Source organism: Xenopus laevis, chromosome 3S (genome assembly GCF_017654675.1).
Source record: "Xenopus laevis strain J_2021 chromosome 3S, Xenopus_laevis_v10.1, whole genome shotgun sequence".
Classification (NCBI taxonomy): Eukaryota; Metazoa; Chordata; class Amphibia; order Anura; family Pipidae; genus Xenopus; species Xenopus laevis.
Window position 1 is genome coordinate 982,296 of NC_054376.1, and position 19,564 is coordinate 1,001,859.

Here is a 19,564-nt window from a genome sequence, read left to right on the forward strand (position 1 = left end):
ATTTATACCCTACAGGACCCTACATGTCGCACCAACTGGCCCTGGAGCCCTACAGTAACCTACACGGAAGCTACTTGAAAGAAGATTATTCTTCCATGGGAATTTACAGCTTGTAAATTAAGCATAGAGCAACATGCAAATGACAACTGTCATATGCAAATTGTCATTTTATTTACACAAACTACAGAGTATTAGGGTTAGGATTTAGGATTAGGGATTAGGGTTAGTGTTTACGATTAGGGTTTATGGCTAGGGTTTAGGATTAGGGTTAGGGTTTAAGGGTTAGGGTTTAAGGGTTAGGGTTTAGGGTTAGGGTTTAGGATTAGGGTTAGGGTTAGGGTTTAGGGTTAGTTAAGGGCAGGGGTGTCCAATGTAGATCAGGATCTGCCAGTAGACCTTAAGATAGTGATCAGTAGATCTCAAGACACTGTCAACTGTTTACATAAGGTAGACATACCTTAGGTGTTTCTTAGTAATATACATTTTCTATACATTTTCTCATAAATCAATATTTAAGTCATATTTTCCATGGAACAGAATTGTAACAATGTGTTTATGAATATAGATCCTAATAGGAAATCATCATAAAAAGTAGACCTAGCATTAGTAAAGTATGGGAAATCCTGGGTTAGGGTTTGCGATTAGGGGTTAGGGTTTAGGATAAGGGTTAGGGTTACAGTTTAAGGTTTAAGATTAGGGTTAGGGTTTAGGATAAGGGTTAGGGTTTAGAGTTATGGTTTAGGGTTATGGGTTTAAGATTAGGGTTAGGGTTTAGGATATGGGTTAGGGTTTAGAGTTGTGGTTTAGGGTTAGGGTTATGGGTTTAAGATTAGGGTTAGGGTTTAGGATAAGGGTTAGGGTTTAGGGTTAGGGATTTAGGGTTAGGGTTACTGCTACACTCTCCAGCACAATGGAATGCTGCAGCCTCATTGGTCAGATGAATCTCTGTTTTCTCCTTTAAAAGTGGTACTGGGATACTATGGAATGGTGCAGTCTCATTGGTCAGATGGCATCCCTGTGACTTTGATGGTAAGTGGCGTAAGTACATTTTTGATGAGTTTGATTGTCCCCTATGGAATGTTGTTCTCTCGGGTGAGAGTTCGGCCCCTGCATTTGCAGATGTAATGCAGAAACACTTTTCAGGGCTGGTCGTAAGATAAAATAACGCTGTAGGAGGGGCCTGAGCTACAAAAAGCAGTTGCTGACATTCTAGAGGAGACGGTGCATTCACTCACACTTTGTCCCAACACAATAATGAAAGAAAACAAATGGTTTCCTCTTTATGTTTCGATGCCCTAAAGGGTGGTACAATCTGGTCATGGGGGGGAGTATTTGAGGAATGAGGTGAGACAAATGGTGGTGCCCCCGCACTGCCCACTGCAACATTACGGCTGTCTCCCTCATCGCGGGGGTCCCTAACAATCTCCAGGAACAGGACGTCACAAGCGATTATCCCCCCCGAGAGGCAGACTACGTCTCCATTTGGCCCCCGTGTTTCCCCCCGAGAGCGGCGTCCGACTCCAGACAAACTGCTCAGCTGTGACTGTTCCAAGTGGAATAATTACAAGTTGTCAGAAAGAATTAATTTTCCCATTTCTCATAAAGATGTGTAGAAATTACCATGTTATTATACACTGACACTCTCTGGAGGCAGAGACAAAATTGAATTTTCAATTCTTTCCGCATATTAAATTAAATCCATAAATAAGAGTTTAGGCATTCGCTCGGAAACATATGTTCCTCGCAAAGCGAAAGCCAAAACGCACGCCGCTGTAATGGCAGTTGTAATGTTTTAATAGCTCGCTCCTTGTGAGCACCAATAAATTCACACGATCACGGCGGTTGTGGGCAGGAGGGACGCACATTTACTGTCTGGGCACAAGAGCTTGTTTTAACAGGACGGAAAAAAATGGGGGGGGGGGGGTGGCAGGAAAGCAAAGGGGGGAGGGAAAACAATTAGGAGACGGCAACTGTCAGCCAGAAGCTCCGAGATTGGGCTTTCAGTGTCGTGGTCCGAATATTAAAATGTTCTGTGTGTGTTTTACACTTTCTCACCCGGTCGTTAGCACAGACATTAAATCCTCCGTCACTCCTCACCTCTCCTGCTCTGCAATATGTAGTAAAGGGGCTACTTGGCCTTGGAATTAAAGGAATTAAAGGAATTAAACATCAGAAAATAGTGTTTGAAAGTAATAAAAATACAAATATAATGCAGTGTTGCCCTGCACTGGTAAAACTGCTGTGTTTGCTTCAGAAACAGTATTATTTTTTATATAAAAAAGCTGCTGCGTAGCCATGGGGGCAGCCATTCAAGCACAGGATACACAGTAGATAACAGATAAGTACTACTATAGTTTATATAAACAAGCTGCTGTGTAGCCATGGGGGCAGCCATTCAAGCACAGGATACACAGTAGATAACAGATAAGTACTACTATAGTTTATATAAACAAGCTGCTGTGTAGCCATGGGGGCAGCCATTCAAGCACAGGATACACAGTAGATAACAGATAAGTACTACTATAGTTTATATAAACAAGCTGCTGTGTAGCCATGGGGGCAGCCATTCAAGCACAGGATACACAGTAGATAACAGATAAGTACTACTATAGTTTATAGAAACAAGCTGCTGTGTAGCCATGGGGCAGCCATTCAAGCACAGGATACACAGTAGATAACAGATAAGTACTACTATAGTTTATATAAAAAAGCTGCTGCGTAGCCATGGGGGCAGCCATTCAAGCACAGGATACACAGTAGTTAACAGATAAGTACTACTATGGTTTATATAAACAAGCTGCTGTGTAGCCATGGGGGCAGGGCAGCCATTCAAGCACAGAATACACAGTATTACTGCACTGTTATCTACTGTGTACTATAAACAATAGTAGTAGTTATCTGTTATCTACTGTGTATCCTGTGCTTGAATGGCTGCCCCCATGGCTACACAGCAGCTTGTTTATATAAACTATAGTAGTACTTATCCGTTATCTACTGTATATCCTGTGCTTGAATGGCTGCCCCCATGGCTACACAGCAGCTTGTTTATATAAACTATAGTAGTACTTATCTGTTATCTACTGTGTACCCTGTGCTTGAATGGCTGCCCCCATGGCTACACAGCAGCTTGTTTATATAAACTATAGTAGTACTTATCTGTTATCTACTGTGTATCCAGTGCTTGAATGGCTGCCCCCATGGCTACACAGCAGCTTGTTTATATAAACTATAGTAGTACTTATCTGTTATCTACTGTGTATCCAGTGCTTGAATGGCTGCCCCCATGGCTACACAGCAGCTTGTTTATATAAACTATAGTAGTACTTATCTGTTATCTACTGTGTATCCTGTGCTTGAATGGCTGCCCCCATGGCTACACAGCAGCTTGTTTATATAAACTATAGTAGTACTTATCTGTTATCTACTGTGTATCCTGTGCTTGAATGGCTGCCCCCATGGCTACACAGCAGCTTGTTTATATAAACTATAGTAGTACTTATCTGTTATCTACTGTGTATCCTGTGCTTGAATGGCTACACAGCAGTTTGTTTATATAAACTATAGTTCTGAAGCAAACAGATCAGTTTTACCAGTGCAGGGCAACAGTACATTATATTTCCATTTAAAACACTTCATTTTTTGGTGTTACTGTTCCTTTAAAGGGGAAGTTATCCCACATTTTACTAAATAACGTTCAATTATTTGAATGTTACTAGAGGTTTGTCTGACCTTTCATCGTAGATGCCTTCAAGCCAAGACTCTGTTTCCCCCAATGCTCTGCTTCTGTAATTCCCCTTCTCCCCAAACATTATCTGGGGTTGCCCTGGCTACACCCCTTACCCACCAGCCATGCCCCAATTACACCAAGTCACCCCCTGCTGCAAATGATGTTAAAGATTTAGGTGTGTGGGGGGTAAGTTGCCATTCAGGTGGAAATTACTGACAGAAGGTGACTGGGCTGTCATTGTGGATAACAGGGTTCGGATGGGGGACCCCTGAAAAATGTGGGTGAGTTATGTCTCCCCTCGTTAGTGGAGTCATTTATTCTGTAGTCAGGTCAGGAGGTGCAGCCAGTGGTGTAACTTCCATTTCGTTGGAATTTTTTTCAGGGCTCCGTGTAAGTAGATTTGTGGGTAACTGTGACCCCCAACTATCTTTGCTGGATCCCCAGTTTCTCCCCCTACTGTAACCCCATTGACCCCAATGTTACCATCTTTGTTCTGTTTTCTCCCCAATGGATTCAATCAATATTTTATCAAAATTGCTATTGCATTATGGGATACATCTGATCAATCCATAACCAACCAATGGGATTTCTCATGGACCCATTCTCGAGAGTTTAGGGGTGATGGCAGGGAAGGGGGTGATTGTAGTGCCCGACTATACTTTTCCCTCCTTCCTAGAGATCAGAGATACAGATGGAAATATTTAATGATCGATAAATACAAATACACTGAAAATCCCTTCTCCCAACTGCTTGTGGTTTGTCTCACTTTCAAGGGAAACTAAGGAGCGTCTTTTATGTCAATCATTTAATTTTTTCACCCTCTTTTATAAAAAAGACAGAGAGGTTGAGCATCAGCTCACGTACGCCGGTTAAGAATCCTAATGAGCATTTTCCCCACTTTGAGGTGAGATTTTTTTTTTTCATGAAAACAATATATTTACACCTACGTTGGTTTTTTAAGGCTTCTCCTTCCAGATCACAGAGTGAAAATAAAGTTTCTTTGACATGAGGATGTGAAATAAAAAATCAAAAAAACTTCTTGATGATGACATTCAAAAACATTTCCTTGATGTGACAGCCGGAACCCCAGGCTCTGCTTTAGCCGCTCCGTTGCTTCCAAGTCGTTCAAACTGAAACAAGTTGGATCCCCCTCTCCAGCAAGACGATGCCCCCCAGCCCGATGGGAAGTGGAAGCTTCCCCTTGAAGTCGGTTTTAATTACAGAACAGTTTGAGTAGAGTTTCTTCCTTTTCATCCGACAGCTTGTCGGGTTTGGGGGCGACACGTTGCAGTAGGTGAAAAACAACTTCCCAGGTTCATCAGCGGAATCACTAACGAATCTGACCAACGAGCTGCTCAAAACATCTCGGAATTTGCCTCTTCCCAAAGAGATTAATCCTGGTATTTCTGGAAACTCAGGGAGATATTTATTATCTGTTCATTAATAGGAATGGAACCCCCACCCCAAAAAAATGTCATTCTATATCCATTCATTAACCTGTTACCTTATTTCCTTATTTCTAAATGGAATTGCTATTGGAAACAGTATCCATATCATTTATTTTGCAACAAAGTATCAATCAAACATTGTTTCAATGTAAAGCAAAAGGAGGGACACATGAAGCTTTCAATGGCAATTAAACGTGTTAATACTTACGAAACCAATGGAAACATTTAATGAATGTGTATTGGAAAGATGCTTAGAATTCAATGTTCTTTCATTTGGGTGATGTTTGGTTTTAGGGTTTAAGTTCCCTTTAAATCCTAATAGCTGGGCTAGGTTATAGAACTTCCCGACAGTAAAGTGAGGAGTAAAGTAGTGAACTTTTGTATCAAGAACAATGATTTTTTTCCAATTGGTGGTAAAAGACACAAGTCCCTTTAATTAGTCGGTGAGGCCTAATTTGGGGTCTTATCGTGTTAAGGAGGCCATACATGGGCCGATAAAAGCTGCCAACAGACTGAGTCGACAGTTTTTTGGCCCGTGTATGGGGGCCCCGGCGGGCTTCCCCGATCGAGATCTGGCCGAAAGTCGGGCAGATCTCAATCGGATGGGACTAAAAATCCCGTCGGATCGCGGCCGCATCTGTTCGTTGATGCGGTCCCGCGATCCGACCGCACGTTCGCGTTCGCTAAGATACGATCGTTGGGCCCTAGGGCCCACGATCGGATCAGCCCGATATTGCCCACCTCAAGGTGGGCATATCGGAGGGAGATCCGCTCGTTTGGCGACATCGCCAAACAAGCGGATCTCTCCATGTATGGGGCAGAAGTGGGGAGAAATGGGGAGTATCAGTAAAGATAAGACTGTGGACTAAGTTGTGTTGCTTTTTCATATTAAAATGAGCTGATTTAGGTTAAAGCTGAACTCAAGGAACTTTAGAAGAACCAGAGATCATTTTACATATAATCAGGTAGAACTAAACCTGTTCCAAACCCACTGCCTCTAGGAGGGCAAAAGGCATCATCATCATCACCATCACCATCACCATCATCATCATCACCACCATCACCATTACCATCATCATCACCATCATCATCATCACCACCATCACCACCATCATCACCACCATCACCACCATCATCATCACCATCATCATCATCACCACCATCATCATCACCATCACCATCATCATCACCATCACCATCATCATCACCATCATCAAATGTGTCAGGAAAGCTGGAGAAGTCAACTTTGCGACCATCCAACTTGTTGACTGTCTCACATAGCCCCGATTCCCACCCTCAACCCCCCTAAATCTCAACATCTTCATATGTCAAATCTTATTCAATTCTTAGGGGATAAAACTGACGTGGGAAAATCACAGCAATTTAGTAAATTTCCCAGAACAAGAGCCACCCCTGTTCATATTTATGAATCCCTTGAGGTTTTTGGGTGTAGGTGAGAAGGAAAGGGGTGTCACCCAGAGATTCAGGACAGGGATACAGTTCAATGGGAGAAATGTTGAGAGGGGTGAGGGGGCTGGAGAAAGTCATCCGAGGACACAAAAATAAATTCCCTTTCCAACAAGGTCACACAAGTGTTTTATTTGGGGTGGGGGGGGGGTGGAAGGATTTCACTGAGGCAAAAGGTCAAAATGTGGAATCTCCTGTATTAATGTCACCCCCGTGTAACTATTTCAGGAACTTGGTTGGCATTAAATGTCTGGGATAAGTATTTCTGTTCTACACGTCTGTATCCCGAGGAATCTGCAGCCATTATAGTGAAGATCTTCATTAACAGCAGGTGATGAACTGATATAGACGGGGTCAAATATGCCCTTGCACCCCCTTTCTACCCAGCAACTTATTTATACTTATTTATACATATGGGAGGAGGGAGGTGCCATATTGATTCCCTTAGACAGTACAGTATGAGGGTATAGCTTATTGTGTGCCCAGAACATTCCTTCTCTGTATATTTGTATTTATACATATGGGAGGAGGAGGTGCCATATTGATTCCCTTAGACAGTACAGTATGAAGGTATAGCTTATTGTGTGCCCAGAACATTCCTTCTCTGTATATTTGTATTTATACATATGGGAGGAGGAGGTGCCATATTGATTCCCTTAGACAGTACAGTATGAAGGTATAGCTTATTGTGTGCCCAGAACATTCCTTCTCTGTATATTTGTATTTATACATATGGGAGGAGGAGGTGCCATATTGATTCCCTTAGACAGTACAGTATGAGGGTATAGCTTATTGTGTGCCCAGAACATTCCTTCTCTGTATATTTGTATTTATACATATGGGGAGGAGGAGGTGCCATATTGATTCCCTTAGACAGTACCGTATGAGGGTATAGCTTATTGTGTGCCCAGAACATTCCTTCTCTGTATATTTGTATTTATACATATGGGAGGAGAAGGTGTCATATTGATTCCCTTAGACAGTACAGTATGAGGGTATAGCTTATTGTGTGCCCAGAACATTCCTTCTCTGTATATTTGTATTTATACATATGGGAGGAGGAGGTGCCATATTGATTCCCTTAGACAGTACAGTATGAGGGTATAGCTTATTGTGTGCCCAGAACATTCCTTCTCTGTATATTTGTATTTATACATATGGGAGGAGGGAGGTGCCATATTGATTCCCTTAGGCAGTACAGTATGAGGGTATAGCTTATTGTGTGCCCAGAACATTCCTTCTCTGTATATTTGTATTTATACATATGGGAGGAGGAGGTGCCATATTGATTCCCTTAGACAGTACCGTATGAGGGTATAGCTTATTGTGTGCCCAGAACATTCCTTCACTGTATATATGTATTTATACATATGGGAGGAGGGAGGTGCCATATTGATTCCCTTAGACAGTACAGTATGAGGGTATAGCTTATTGTGTGCCCAGAACATTCCTTCTCTGTATATTTGTATTTATACATATGGGAGGAGGAGGTGCCATATTGATTCCCTTAGACAGTACAGTATGAGGGTATAGCTTATTGTGTGCCCAGAACATTCCTTCTCTGTATATTTGTATTTATACATACGGGAGGAGGAGGTGCCATATTGATTCCCTTAGACAGTACAGTATGAGGGTTGAGCTTATTGATAGTGATGGGTGAATTTATTCACCAGACGCAAATTTGCGACGAATTTGCGGGATTCGCCGGCAGCGAATAAATTCGCGAAACGCCCGCGAGAATTCGCGGCAAAAATTCGCCAGCATTCGCCAGCATTTTGCAAATTTTTTCGAGAATTTCACGCGAAATTCGCGAATTTTTCGGCGAAGTGAAACGGCGCAAATTCACCCATCACTACTTATTGAATGTTATATAATAGGACCATTGTGGGGGGACACTTGTTATTTGGGGGACAGATTACACAGTTGTGGGAGTAGCAGGCAGTGTAATGGTTAAACAGCGGCTGCTGAATTCCATAACAAGGAGAGAATTAAGGCAGAGGAGACAATGGTGCCTTAGTGTAATTCAGAGCGCATTAAAAGGAAGGAGCAATCATATCTAATTAGTGTTGAAATAAGGTTCCCCCTTTGAAATGTTTAATTAGCTCTGGTTTATTACCCAATATCCCTGATAGGCTGTGCGGGGAGAATGGGGCGAGTTAAAGAGAGCGAGTGCCAGTGGCACAGTCAGGGGCCCAACCTGACAACGACTGAGTGTTGTTACCAGATGTCGGGGCCACAAACTGCGCTCTCTCTATCAACCTTTGTTACTTCCACTCAAACCCCCCATTGTGCCTTCAATTTAACTTCATCACAAGCCGACAATAGAAACCTCGCTCCATATGCCCTTTCAGGTCGGAGACGAATTCTATTAAAGCTTCTCTAACCTTGTCTAATTTATATCTTATTGTCGCCATTTCTCCTTCCCCGAATATCAAACTGTCACCTTGTGATCTGCTGTATGGCCTTTATATTGATCACACCCCGAACTCACGGCCCAATGTGATTATTCTTATTAGAAATATGTTTATCCCCAAAATTACATCACAGGTCACAACTGTTTCCTTCCCGCTGCGACTGTACGGATTCCAAGCAGCGAAGCACATTTTACATTAGGCAAAGTATAAAGTAAAGGTGAAACTCTGGTATGTTCTCTGAATTAATATAAAATGACAGTTAGCTTTATACACAGGGTTTCTGCATATTAGACTGTCTATAGTATTATGTTGGGAGCAATGGTGCCTATAGTAACAGTGGATAATAGTCTCTGGGAAGGGAGTGTGACTGTGGGATAGCAGGTATAGTAGGGAGAGATGTGTCTATAGTAACAGTGGATAATAGTCTCTGGGAAGGGAGTGTGACTGTGGGATAGCAGGTATAGTAGGGAGAGATGTGTCTATAGTAACAGTGGGATAATAGTCTCTGGGAAGGGAGTGTGACTATGGGATAGCAGGTATAGTAGGGAGAGATGTGTCTATAGTAACAGTGGATAATAGTCTCTGGGAAGGGAGTGTGACTGTGGGATAGCAGGTATAGTAGGGAGAGATGTGTCTATAGTAACAGTGGGATAATAGTCTCTGGGAAGGAGTGTGACTGTGGGATAGCAGGTATAGTAGGGAGAGATGGTGTCTATAGTAACAGTGGATAATAGTCTCTGGGAAGGGAGTGTGACTGTGGGATAGCAGGTATAGTAGGGAGAGATGTGTCTATAGTAACAGTGGATAATAGTCTCTGGGAAGGGAGTGTGACTGTGGATAGCAGGTATAGTAGGGAGAGATGGTGTCTATAGTAACAGTGGATAATAGTCTCTGGGAAGGGAGTGTGACTGTGGGATAGCAGGTATAGTAGGAGAGATGGTCTATGTAACAGTGGGTAGTCTGAGAGGTGATGTGGATAGCAGTATTAGAGAGATGGTCTATAGTAACAGTGGATAATAGTCTCTGGGAAGGGAGTGTGACTGTGGGATAGCAGGTATAGTAGGGAGAGATGGTGTCTATAGTAACAGTGGATAATAGTCTCTGGAAGGGAGTGTGACTGTGGGATAGCAGGTATAGTAGGGAGAGATGGTGCCTATAGTAACAGTGGATAATAGTCTCTGGGAAGGGAGTGTGACTGTGGGATAGCAGGTATAGTAGGGAGAGATGTGCATATAGTAACAGTGGATAATAGTCTCTGGGAAGGGAGTGTGACTGTGGGATAGCAGGTATAGTAGGGAGAGATGGTGCTATAGTAACAGTGGATAATAGTCTCTGGGAAGGGAGTGTGACTGTGGGATAGCAGGTATAGTAGGGAGAGATGTGTCTATAGTAACAGTGGATAATAGTCTCTGGGAAGGGAGTGTGACTGTGGGATAGCAGGTATAGTAGGGAGAGATGTGTCTATAGTAACAGTGGATAATAGTCTCTGGGAAGGAGTTGACTGTGGATAGCAGGTATAGTAGGAGAATGTGTCTATAGTAACAGTGGATAATGTCTCTGGAAGGAGGTGACTGTGGATAGCAGTATAGTAGGAGAGATGGCTATAGTAACATGGTAATAGTCTGGGAAGGAGTGTGACTGTGGATAGCAGTATAGTAGGAGAGATGTCTATATACAGTGGATAATAGTCTCTGGAGGGAGTGTACTGGGATAGCAGTATAGTAGGAGAGATGTGCTATAGTAACAGTGGATAATAGTCTCTGGAAGGGGTGTGACTGTGGATAGCAGGTATAGTAGGAGAGATGTTCTATATAACAGTGATAATAGTCTCTGGGAAGGAGTGTGACTGTGGATAGCAGGTATAGTAGGAGAGATGTGCTATAGTAACAGTGGATAATATCTCTGGAAGAGTTGAGTGGGATACAGGTATAGTAGGAGAGATGTGCTATATAACAGTGATAATATCTCTGGGAAGGAGTGTATGTGGGATAGCAGGTATAGTAGGAGGTGCTATAGTAACATGAAAAGTCTCTGGAAGGGAGTGTGACTGTGGGATAGCAGGTATAGTAGGAGAGATGTGCTATAGTAACAGTGGATAATAGTCTCTGGGAAGGGTGTGCTGGGGATAGCAGTATAGTAGGGAGAGATGTCTATAGTAACAGTGGATAATAGTCTCGAGGAGTGTGACTGTGGGATAGCAGGTATAGTAGGAGAATGTGCTATAGTAACAGTGGATAATAGTCTCTGGGAGGATGTGACTTGGAAGCAGTATAGTAGGAGAGATGTGCTATAGTAACAGTGGATAATAGTCTCTGGAAGGAGTGTGACTGGATCAGGTATAGTAGAGAATGGTGCTATAGTAACATGGATAATATCTCTGGAAGGGAGTGTACGTGGATAGCAGATAGTAGGAAGATGTGCTATAAAAGTGGATAATAGTCTCGGAAGGATTGACTGTGGATACAGTATAGTAGGAGATTGCATAGTACATGGATAATAGGTATAGTAGGGAGAGATGGTGTCTATAGTAACAGTGGATAATAGTCTCTGGGAAGGGAGTGTGACTGTGGGATAGCAGGTATAGTAGGGAGAGATGGTGTCTATAGTAACAGTGGATAATAGTCTCTGGGAAGGGAGTGTGACTGTGGGATAGCAGGTATAGTAGGGAGAGATGGTGTCTATAGTAACAGTGGATAATAGTCTCTGGGAAGGGAGTGTGACTGTGGGATAGCAGGTATAGTAGGGAGAGATGGTGTCTATAGTAACAGTGGGATAATAGTCTCTGGGAAGGGAGTGTGACTGTGGGATAGCAGGTATAGTAGGGAGAGATGTGTCTATAGTAACAGTGGATAATAGTCTCTGGGAAGGGAGTGTGACTGTGGGATAGCAGGTATAGTAGGGAGAGATGGTGTCTATAGTAACAGTGGATAATAGTCTCTGGGAAGGGAGTGTGACTGTGGGATAGCAGGTATAGTAGGGAGAGATGTGCTATAGTAACAGTGGATAATAGTCTCTGGGAAGGGAGTGTGACTGTGGGATAGCAGGTATAGTAGGGAGAGATGGTGCATATAGTAACAGTGGATAATAGTCTCTGGGAAGGGAGTGTGACTGTGGGATAGCAGGTATAGTAGGGAGAGATGTGTCTATAGTAACAGTGGATAATAGTCTCTGGGAAGGGAGTGTGACTGTGGGATAGCAGGTATAGTAGGGAGAGATGTGTCTATAGTAACAGTGGATAATAGTCTCTGGGAAGGGAGTGTGACTGTGGGATAGCAGGTATAGTAGGGAGAGATGTGTCTATAGTAACAGTGGATATAGTCTCTGGAAGGAGTTGACTGTGGATAGCAGGTATAGTAGGAGAGATTGTCTATAGTAACAGTGGATAATAGTCTCTGGGAAGGGAGTGTGCTGTGGATAGCAGGTATAGTAGGGAGAGATGTGCTATATAACAGTGATAATAGTCTCTGGGAAGGGAGTGTGACTGTGGATAGAGGTATAGTAGGAGAGATGGTGCCTATAGTAACAGTGGATAATAGTCTCTGGAAGGAGTGTGACTGTGGATAGCAGGTATAGTAGGAGAGATGGTGCCTATAGTAACAGTGGATAATAGTCTCTGGGAAGGGAGTGTGACTGTGGGATAGCAGTATAGTAGGGAGAGATGGTGTCTATAGTAACAGTGGATATAGTCTCTGGAAGGGAGTGTGACTGTGGGATAGCAGGTATAGTAGGAGAGATGTGTCTATAGTAACAGTGATAATAGTCTCTGGGAAGGGAGTTGACTGTGGATAGCAGTATGTAGGGAAGATGTGCCTTAGTAACAGTGGATAATAGTCTCTGGGAAGGGAGTGTGACTGTGGGATAGCAGGTATAGTAGGGAGAGATGTGTCTATAGTAACAGTGGATAATAGTCTCTGGGAAGGGAGTGTGACTGTGGGATAGCAGGTATAGTAGGGAGAGATGTGTCTATAGTAACAGTGGATAATAGTCTCTGGGAAGGGAGTGTGACTGTGGGATAGCAGGTATAGTAGGGAGATGTGTCTATAGTAACAGTGGATAATAGTCTCTGGGAAGGGAGTGTGACTGTGGGATAGCAGGTATAGTAGGAGAGATGTGCTATAGTAACAGTGGATAATAGTCTCTGGGAAGGGAGTGTGACTGTGGGATAGCAGGTATAGTAGGGAGAGATGGTGCCTATAGTAACAGTGGATAATAGTCTCTGGGAAGGGAGTGTGACTGTGGGATAGCAGGTATAGTAGGGAGAGATGGTGCTATAGTAACAGTGGATAATAGTCTCTGGGAAGGGAGTGTGACTGTGGGATAGCAGGTATAGTAGGGAGAGATGGTGCCTATAGTAACAGTGGAATAATAGTCTCTGGGAAGGGAGTTGACTGTGGGATAGCAGGTATAGTAGGGAGAGATGGTGCATATAGTAACAGTGGATAATAGTCTCTGGGAAGGGAGTGTGACTGTGGGATAGCAGGTATAGTAGGGAGAGATGGTGCGATAGTAACAGTGGATAATAGTCTCTGGGAAGGAGTGTGACTGTGGGATAGCAGGTATAGTAGGGAGAGATGTGTCTATAGTAACAGTGGATAATAGTCTCTGGGAAGGGAGTGTGACTGTGGGATAGCAGGTATAGTAGGAGAGATGTGTCTATAGTAACAGTGGATAATAGTCTCTGGGAAGGGAGTGTGACTGTGGGATAGCAGGTATAGTAGGAGAGATGTGTCTATAGTAACAGTGGATAATAGTCTCTGGGAAGGGAGTGTGACTGTGGATAGCAGGTATAGTAGGGAGAGATGTGTCTATAGTAACAGTGGATAATAGTCTCTGGGAAGGGAGTGTGACTGTGGGATAGCAGGTATAGTAGGAAGAGATGTGTCTATAGTAACAGTGGATAATAGTCTCTGGGAAGGGAGTGTGACTGTGGGATAGCAGGTATAGTAGGGAGAGATGGTGCCTATAGTAACAGTGGATAATAGTCTCTGGGAAGGGAGTGTGACTGTGGGATAGCAGGTATAGTAGGAGAGATGTGTCTATAGTAACAGTGGATAATAGTCTCTGGGAAGGGAGTGTGACTGTGGGATAGCAGGTATAGTAGGGAGAGATGTGTCTATAGTAACAGTGGATAATAGTCTCTGGGAAGGGAGTGTGACTGTGGATAGCAGGTATAGTAGGAAGAGATGTGTCTATAGTAACAGTGGATAAAATCTCTGGGCAGGGAGTGTGACTGTGGGATAGCAGGTATAGTAGGGAGAGATGGTGCTATAGTAACAGTGGATAATAGTCTCTGGGAAGGAGTGTGACTGTGGGATAGCAGGTATAGTAGGGAGAGATGTGTCTATAGTAACAGTGGATAATAGTCTCTGGGAAGGGAGTGTGACTGTGGGATAGCAGGTATAGTAGGAGAGATGTGTCTATAGTAACAGTGGATAATAGTCTCTGGGAAGGGAGTGTGACTGTGGGATAGCAGGTATAGTAGGGAGAGATGTGTCTATAGTAACAGTGGATAATAGTCTCTGGGAAGGGAGTGTGACTGTGGGATAACAGGTATAGTAGGGAGAGATGGTGCTATAGTAACAGTGGATAATAGTCTCTGGGAAGGGAGTGTGACTGTGGGATAACAGGTATAGTAGGAGAGAATGTGTCTATAGTAACAGTGGATAATAGTCTCATGGGAAGGGAGTGTGACTGTGGGATAACAGGTATAGTAGTGAGAGATGTGTCTATAGTAACAGTGGATAATAGTCTCTGGGAAGGGAGTGTGACTGTGGGATAGCAGGTATAGTAGGAGAGATGGTGTCTATAGTAACAGTGGATAATAGTCTCTGGGAAGGGAGTGTGACTGTGGGATAGCAGGTATAGTAGGAGAGATGGTCTATAGTAACAGTGGAATAATAGTCTCTGGGAAGGGAGTTTGACTGTGGGATAGCAGGTATAGTAGGGAGAGATGGTGCATATAGTAACAGTGGATAATAGTCTCTGGGAAGGGAGTTGTGACTGTGGGATAGCAGGTATAGTAGGGAGAGATGTGTCGATAGTAACAGTGGATAATAGTCTCTGGGAAGGGAGTGTGACTGTGGGATAGCAGGTATAGTAGGGAGAGATGTGTCTATAGTAACAGTGGATAATAGTCTCTGGGAAGGGAGTGTGACTGTGGGATAGCAGGTATAGTAGGGAGAGATGTGTCTATAGTAACAGTGGATAATAGTCTCTGGGAAGGGAGTGTGACTGTGGGATAGCAGGTATAGTAGTGAGAGATGTGTCTATAGTAACAGTGGATAATAGTCTCTGGGAAGGGAGTGTGACTGTGGGATAGCAGGTATAGTAGGGAGAGATGTGTCTATAGTAACAGTTGGATAATAGTCTCTGGGAAGGGAGTGTGACTGTGGGATAGCAGGTATAGTAGGAAGAGATGTGTCTATAGTAACAGTGGATAATAGTCTCTGGGAAGGGAGTGTGACTGTGGGATAGCAGGTATAGTAGGGAGAGATGGTGCCTATAGTAACAGTGGATAATAGTCTCTGGGAAGGGAGTGTGACTGTGGGATAGCAGGTATAGTAGTGAGAGATGTGTCTATAGTAACAGTGGATAATAGTCTCTGGGAAGGGAGTGTGACTGTGGGATAGCAGGTATAGTAGGAGAGATGTGTCTATAGTAACAGTGGATAATAGTCTCTGGGAAGGGAGTGTGACTGTGGGATAGCAGGTATAGTAGGGAAGAGATGGGGTCTATAGTAACAGTGGATAATAATCTCTGGGAAGGGAGTGTGACTGTGGGATAGCAGGTATAGTAGGGAGAGATGGTGCCTATAGTAACAGTGGATAATAGTCTCTGGGAAGGGAGTGTGACTGTGGGATAGCAGGTATAGTAGGGAGAGATGTGTCTATAGTAACAGTGGGATAATAGTCTCTGGGAAGGGAGTGTGACTGTGGGATAGCAGGTATAGTAGGAAGAGATGTGTCTATAGTAACAGTGGATAATAGTCTCTGGGAAGGGAGTGTGACTGTGGGATAGCAGGTATAGTAGGGAGAGATGGTGTCTATAGTAACAGTGGATAATAGTCTCTGGGAAGGGGGTGTGACTGTGGGATAACAGGTATAGTAGGGAGAGATGGTGTCTATAGTAACAGTGGATAATAGTCTCTGGGAAGGGAGTGTGACTGTGGGATAACAGGTATAGTAGGAGAGATGTGTCTATAGTAACAGTGGATAATAGTCTCTGGGAAGGAGTGTGACTGTGGGATAACAGGTATAGTAGGGAGAGATGTGTCTATAGTAACAGTGGATAATAGTCTCAGGGAAGGGAGTGTGACTTGTGGATAACAGGTATAGTAGTGAGAGATGTGTCTATAGTAACAGTGGATAATAGTCTCTGGGAAGGGAGTGTGACTGTGGGATAGCAGGTATAGTAGGGAGAGATGTGTCTATAGTAACAGTGGATAATAGTCTCTGGGAAGGGAGTGTGACTGTGGGATAGCAGGTATAGTAGGGAGAGATGGTGTCTATAGTAACAGTGGATAATAGTCTCTGGGAAGGGAGTGTGACTGTGGGATAGCAGGTATAGTAGGGAGAGATGGTGCCTATAGTAACAGTGGAATAATAGTCTCTGGGAAGGGAGTTTGACTGTGGGATAGCAGGTATAGTAGGGAGAGATGGTGCATATAGTAACAGTGGATAATAGTCTCTGGGAAGGGAGTGTGACTGTGGGATAGCAGGTATAGTAGGAGAGAGATGTGCGATAGTAACAGTGGATAATAGTCTCTGGAAGGGAGTGTGACTGTGGGATAGCAGGTATAGTAGGGAGAGATGTGTCTATAGTAACAGTGGGATAATAGTCTCTGGGAAGGGAGTGTGACTGTGGGATAGCAGGTATAGTAGGGAGAGATGTGTCTATAGTAACAGTGGGATAATAGTCTCTGGGAAGGGAGTGTGACTGTGGGATAGCAGGTATAGTAGGAAGAGATGTGTCTATAGTAACAGTGGATAATAATCTCTGGGAAGGGAGTGTGACTGTGGGATAGCAGGTATAGTAGGGAGAGATGGTGCCTATAGTAACAGTGGATAATAGTCTCTGGGAAGGGAGTGTGACTGTGGGATAGCAGGTATAGTAGGGAGAGATGTGTCTATAGTAACAGTGGGATAATAGTCTCTGGGAAGGGAGTGTGACTGTGGGATAGCAGGTATAGTAGGAAGAGATGTGTCTATAGTAACAGTGGATAATAGTCTCTGGGAAGGGAGTGTGACTGTGGGATAGCAGGTATAGTAGGGAGAGATGGTGTCTATAGTAACAGTGGATAATAGTCTCTGGGAAGGGAGTGTGACTGTGGGATAACAGGTATAGTAGGGAGAGATGGTGTCTATAGTAACAGTGGATAATAGTCTCTGGGAAGGGAGTGTGACTGTGGGATAACAGGTATAGTAGTGAGAGATGTGTCTATAGTAACAGTGGATAATAGTCTCTGGGAAGGGAGTGTGACTGTGGGATAGCAGGTATAGTAGGGAGAGATGTGTCTATAGTAACAGTGGATAATAGTCTCTGGGAAGGGAGTGTGACTGTGGGATAGCAGGTATAGTAGGGAGAGATGGTGTCTATACTAACAGTGGATAATAGTCTCTGGGAAGGGAGTGTGACTGTGGGATAGCAGGTATAGTAGTAAAAACTTGTACCAATGCAAAGTGCCATAGACATTGGATAGTATAACAGTATATCATAGTTTGTGCAGCTGTTGTTGAACTACTGTTCCCAGCGTTCATGCTTCTGACCAGGTCTGGACTGAGAATTAAAATAGGCCCTGGCATTTCAGGTACACAGAGGCCCAAACAGCCCACTAAATACTGACTTTCTATGGGACCTTATAGCAGACCTTGTGGCATTTGCCAGAACCCACAGATTGCCAGTCCGGACCTGCTTCTGACTGACTGACAGCTGGAGGGAAGCAGGTTGAATATTCGGGCACTAGTTTAGGCTTTAGTTCTTCACATTGTCAGTGGGGCCACAGGGTCAGGGGAAATCATTAGATGACGACTGTAGGACCAAGGTCATCTCCTCGCTGGAAACATTAGATAAGAAATAATTTCTGCCTCTAATTAATGATCAGGTCATTGTGGAATGTTCCTCGGGGGAGGTGTTTGTGTCTGAGCTTTACACCGGATACAATAACAAACAAATTATTTAACAGAACAAAAGTCCTTGATCCCAGGAGGAACCTGAAGTGAGAAATATATTTGTTGCTGCAGCTTTCTGGGCTCAGCTGGGGAATTGTTTTGATTTGGCACAAAACAGCAGCTCATTCTCACTTTATGGCAGGAGTTGTCAATGTTCTCTCACAGTTACAGCGATGGTCTCGAAGCTAATTTTGTATGAAAGATTAATTTCCAGGTCTAGTAGAGCACTGCTGGGCAGAGACTCCTGTGATTATCAGGGAGAGACAGAGACAAACCAGAGACTGAGGCTGAGTGAATGGAGGGTCAGTGAGTGCCAATGGAGGTGCAGTGTCAACTGGCAGATAGTGTGGTGGCTGGAGATGTAAATAAGAAAATGACAGCTGGGGGACACGTGGGAAGTGGGGTCTGCAAGTGCAAGTGGGTTGGGGATGGGCTGGTTTGGCACCAGGTACTGAGGCCGGCTCTGAAATGTATAAGTGCATATTTAAATTGAAATTAAACTCTATATTGTAGCACACTGGCTCCTCCCCTGCGGAAGAGAAACTATAGATTAATCCAACTTCTCTCTTGAAGACGAGAAACTAAAAATTAATCTAACTCCTCCCCTGCAAAATGGAAATAAGATATTAGTTAAAGTCCTCCCCTGCAGAACACATCCTAGAGAAACGTTTAACTCCTCCCCTGCAGAACACATTCTAGAGAAACGTTTAACTCCTCCCCTGCAGAACACATACTAAATAAAAATTAAACTCCTCCCCTGCAGAACAAATACTAGAGAAAAATTTTACTTCACCCCTGCAGAACACACTCTAGAGAAGAAGATTAATTTCTCCCCTACATAAAACATACCAGCGAGAATTTTAACTCCTCCCCTGCAGAACACATACTAGATAAAAATTAAACTCCTCCCCTGCAGAACAAATACTAGAGAAAAATTTTACTTCACCCCTGCAGAACACACTCTAGAGAAAAAGATTAATTTCTCCCCTGCATAAAACATACCAGCGAGAATTTTAACTCCTCCCCTGCAGAACACATACTAGATAAAAATTAAACTCCTCCCCTGCAGAACAAATACTAGAGAAAAATTTTACTTCACCCCTGCAGAACAGACTCTAGAGAAAAAGATTAATTTCTCCCCTGCATAAAACATACCAGCGAGAAGTTTAACTCCTCCCCTGCAGAACACATAACAGAGAAAAGTCTAACTCCTCCCCCGGAGAACACATACTAGAGATAAAAATGTACTTTTTTTCCAGCAAAACACATCCTAGAGAAACATTTAACTCCTCCCCTGCAGAACACATGCTAGAGATAGATTTAACTTTTCCCCTGCAAAAC